Genomic DNA, 5,000 nt, shown 5'->3' with positions numbered 1-5,000 from the left:
GCCTTAACCTAACCTACGTTGTGCCTTAACCTAACCTACGTTGTGCCTTAACCTAACCTACGTTGTGCCTTAACCTAACCTACGTTGTGCCTTAACCTAACCTACGTTGTGCCTTAACCTAACCTACGTTGTGCCTTAACCTAACCTATGTTGTGCCTTAACCTAACCTATGTTGTGCCTTAACCTAACCTATGTTGTGCCTTAACCTAACCTATGTTGTGCCTTAACCTAACCTATGTTGTGCCTTAACCTAACCTATGTTGTGCCTTAACCTAACCTATGTTGTGCCTTAACCTAACCTATGTTGTGCCTTAACCTAACCTATGTTGTGCCTTAACCTAACCTATGTTGTGCCTTAACCTAACCTATGTTGTGCCTTAACCTAACCTACGTTGTGCCTTAACCTAACCTACGTTGTGCCTTAACCTAACCTACGTTGTGCCTTAACCTAACCTACGTTGTGCCTTAACCTAACCTACGTTGTGCCTTAACCTAACCTACGTTGTGCCTTAACCTAACCTACGTTGTGCCTTAACCTAACCTACGTTGTGCCTTAACCTAACCTACGTTGTGCCTTAACCTAACCTACGTTGTGCCTTAACCTAACCTACGTTGTGCCTTAACCTAACCTACGTTGTGCCTTAACCTAACCTACGTTGTGCCTTAACCTAACCTACGTTGTGCCTTAACCTAACCTACGTTGTGCCTTAACCTAACCTACGTTGTGCCTTAACCTAACCTACGTTGTGCCTTAACCTAACCTACGTTGTGCCTTAACCTAACCTACGTTGTGCCTTAACCTAACCTACGTTGTGCCTTAACCTAACCTACGTTGTGCCTTAACCTAACCTATGTTGTGCCTTAACCTAACCTATGTTGTGCCTTAACCTAACCTATGTTGTGCCTTAACCTAACCTATGTTGTGCCTTAACCTAACCTATGTTGTGCCTTAACCTAACCTATGTTGTGCCTTAACCTAACCTATGTTGTGCCTTAACCTAACCTATGTTGTGCCTTAACCTAACCTATGTTGTGCCTTAACCTAACCTACGTTGTGCCTTAACCTAACCTACGTTGTGCCTTAACCTAACCTACGTTGTGCCTTAACCTAACCCATATTGTACCTTAACCTAACCCATATTGTACCTTAACCTAACCCATATTGTACCTTAACCTAACCCATATTGTACCTTAACCTAACCCATATTGTACCTTAACGTAACCTAATTTGTGCCTTAACGTAACCTAATTTGTGCCTTAACGTAACCTAATTTGTGCCTTAACGTAACCTAATTTGTGCCTTAACGTAACCTAATTTGTGCCTTAACGTAACCTAATTTGTGCCTTAACGTAACCTAATTTGTGCCTTAACGTAACCTAATTTGTGCCTTAACGTAACCTAATTTGTGCCTTAACGTAACCTAATTTGTGCCTTAACGTAACCTAATTTGTGCCTTAACGTAACCTAATTTGTGCCTTAACGTAACCTAATTTGTGCCTTAACGTAACCTAATTTGTGCCTTAACGTAACCTAATTTGTGCCTTAACGTAACCTAATTTGTGCCTTAACGTAACCTAATTTGTGCCTTAACGTAACCTAATTTGTGCCTTAACGTAACCTAATTTGTGCCTTAACGTAACCCATGTTGTGCCTTAACGTAACCCATGTTGTGCCTTAACGTAACCCAATTTGTGCCTTAACGTAACCCATGTTGTGCCTTAACCTAACCTATATTGTGCCTCAACCTAACCTATATTGCGCCTTAACCTGACGCACGTTGTCGCTGAACCTGCTCTGTAATTGTTATGCAACTCGTTAAATTAGTGTAGTGTTGCCTAACCGCAACCCTCGCAATATAGTTCGCTATTCGCACTGCCCGGTCCCCTGTGTATCGCGTCATGTTAAACACCTTGCAGGTGTTGCTGACTTTCCACATGCTCCTGCTATACACTGTAATGTGGATAGCAGCAGGACGTACATGCCCCCCCCCCTTCCCCCCTGCCTTCGCAAGCTGGTCGTTGAGAAGTTTGCATGTTCAATGCCCTTCGCATGCCGACGTACTCAGCCTACGTTGTGGTACGGCCTGTCACCTGTCCGCCGATGTACGCAAAACCCACAAACTGTACTGCACATTGGTCCGTATGTACTGAATGATACATCGTGGCACATGTGTGACCGTACGACGACTGCGCCTAGCAACGGCAGACCATACAGTCCAAATATTGTGCACGCAGCTACGTGTCGTCTCCCTATAAGAGCTGGATTGCAGTGTGGTACGCCATTCAGACGTGTGGGAGGAACGGACGCCCTGGATGGCGATCAGCATGAGCAGTCTGTTGATGTAGTGGAGCGTGTATTCGGACGTAGTCGTCTCTTCTCACACACCGTGATAGCATGTTGCACCGCGTTCCACATCTGCGACATCCTGCAGAGGCCGGCTGACAGTCGTTCGCGCAATGGACACCGCATACGTACGGGGGCTACCTTCCACGTGTTCTCGAGGCGTGCACATGTTGTTGCGTCTATGTGGGCAGACGTAGTGTGTTGTGACACCTGACACAGGCATGCAATACTCGTTGCAAATGGCGATGGACGTCTACGTTTGCTGGTGACGTTACGCAAATGAACAACAGGTAACCCGTTGTGGTGCGGTTGTTCTCGCTAGAGGTGAATCAGTGTTGGCGACGATCGGTCGAGCTATTAACCGGTTGTTTCAGGGATACCCACCATGCCCACGAACGTGAAAGGGGACCCACCATGCCCACGAACGCGAAAGGGGATCTGGGTGTGAGGCGATACGCGGCGGTGGCTGGGTGGGACCGTCCCCGGCCGGTGAGGGGGGGCCGCCCGGCGTGCTGGCAGCGCGGTGCGTGGGCGCACGCGCTACAGCCGGCTGGTGGGGGCGGCCAGTGGCAGGCGCGCCGGCCGACGGACGCGGCAGGCGGCGCAGCTGCGCGCCGGCGCCCCCTGCTCGCGGCGCCTTGCGGCCAAAGTAGGTCCTCGCGGGCCCGGTGCGAAGCGCGGTGGCCATCTGCAGTGTGCTGGTCCGATTGAGGACTGTGTGCGCTGAGGATGCGCCGCCGCCCGGCGCTCGGCGCCGCGACGCCGTCTGCTGCTCGGTCGCCCCAGCGGTTCTCGCAGGTGGTTTGTATCGCAGCTGTGCGGACGTGTTGGCGCGTGCGCTGTGCTGGGAGAGTTCGCTTCGGCACCCAAGTGGGGCTTTTGTCCTTCTGTGGCGCTGGCGTTGGAGCTGCCGGTCACCGTAGGTGGCGCGTGTTGTCTCCCGCCGGCAATGCCACGACAGCACGCTCCCGGGCCTCTGTCGGCAGCGGCAAGCTCAGTTGGGAGCACGGGTGGTCGCACCTAAAGCGTCTACTCGCCTAACTCCGGGCGATTGCGCCTCTCTCGAACCCGACCAAGTACTTAGGACGGCGCTGCGCGCCGCCGGGACCTGAGAGGGTTTCGAGGTGTGTTGTGCAGGGGAGCTCAGCCTCCTCCTGTTTGCAGAATAATTGAGCGGACGCTTGCGTGTTCGCGCGGGCCCCCGGGACACACTCCCGGGCGGCCGGCTGCTCAGCTCTAGTTGACGCAGCTCCCTGGTTGATCCTGCCAGTAGTCATATGCTTGTCTCAAAGATTAAGCCATGCATGTCTCAGTACAAGCCGCATTAAGGTGAAACCGCGAATGGCTCATTAAATCAGTTATGGTTCCTTAGATCGTACCCACGTTACTTGGATAACTGTGGTAATTCTAGAGCTAATACATGCAAACAGAGTCCCGACCAGAGATGGAAGGGACGCTTTTATTAGATCAAAACCAATCGGTCGGCTCGTCCGGTCCGTTTGCCTTGGTGACTCTGAATAACTTTGGGCTGATCGCACGGTCCTCGTACCGGCGACGCATCTTTCAAATGTCTGCCTTATCAACTGTCGATGGTAGGTTCTGCGCCTACCATGGTTGTAACGGGTAACGGGGAATCAGGGTTCGATTCCGGAGAGGGAGCCTGAGAAACGGCTACCACATCCAAGGAAGGCAGCAGGCGCGCAAATTACCCACTCCCGGCACGGGGAGGTAGTGACGAAAAATAACGATACGGGACTCATCCGAGGCCCCGTAATCGGAATGAGTACACTTTAAATCCTTTAACGAGTATCTATTGGAGGGCAAGTCTGGTGCCAGCAGCCGCGGTAATTCCAGCTCCAATAGCGTATATTAAAGTTGTTGCGGTTAAAAAGCTCGTAGTTGGATTTGTGTCCCACGCTGTTGGTTCACCGCCCGTCGGTGTTTAACTGGCATGTATCGTGGGACGTCCTGCCGGTGGGGCGAGCCGAAGGCGTGCGACCGCCTCGTGCGTGCTCGTGCGTCCCGAGGCGGACCCCGTTGAAATCCTACCAGGGTGCTCTTTATTGAGTGTCTCGGTGGGCCGGCACGTTTACTTTGAACAAATTAGAGTGCTTAAAGCAGGCAAGCCCGCCTGAATACTGTGTGCATGGAATAATGGAATAGGACCTCGGTTCTATTTTGTTGGTTTTCGGAACCCGAGGTAATGATTAATAGGGACAGGCGGGGGCATTCGTATTGCGACGTTAGAGGTGAAATTCTTGGATCGTCGCAAGACGAACAGAAGCGAAAGCATTTGCCAAGTATGTTTTCATTAATCAAGAACGAAAGTTAGAGGTTCGAAGGCGATCAGATACCGCCCTAGTTCTAACCATAAACGATGCCAGCCAGCGATCCGCCGCAGTTCCTCCGATGACTCGGCGGGCAGCCTCCGGGAAACCAAAGCTTTTGGGTTCCGGGGGAAGTATGGTTGCAAAGCTGAAACTTAAAGGAATTGACGGAAGGGTACCACCAGGAGTGGAGCCTGCGGCTTAATTTGACTCAACACGGGAAACCTCACCAGGCCCGGACACCGGAAGGATTGACAGATTGATAGCTCTTTCTTGATTCGGTGGGTGGTGGTGCATGGCCGTTCTTAGTTGGTGGAGCGATTTGTCTG

General features: G+C 51.5%; 1 non-coding gene across 1 annotated transcript in view; it reads left to right on the top strand.

Annotated features, from left to right (window-relative positions):
* The first annotated feature begins 3,594 nt into the window (after window positions 1-3,594).
* Window positions 3,595-5,000, top strand: part of LOC126434012 (small subunit ribosomal RNA) — a 1,909-nt gene continuing 503 nt past the window's right edge. Inside the window, exon 1 of the ribosomal RNA XR_007578913.1 lies at window positions 3,595-5,000. This exon is cut by the window's right edge and continues 503 nt beyond it. This is a non-coding gene — a ribosomal RNA (small subunit ribosomal RNA).

Source organism: Schistocerca serialis, unplaced genomic scaffold (assembly GCF_023864345.2).
Source record: "Schistocerca serialis cubense isolate TAMUIC-IGC-003099 unplaced genomic scaffold, iqSchSeri2.2 HiC_scaffold_1179, whole genome shotgun sequence".
NCBI lineage: Eukaryota > Metazoa > Arthropoda > Insecta > Orthoptera > Acrididae > Schistocerca > Schistocerca serialis.
This window is presented reverse-complemented; position numbering and strand designations above follow the sequence as displayed.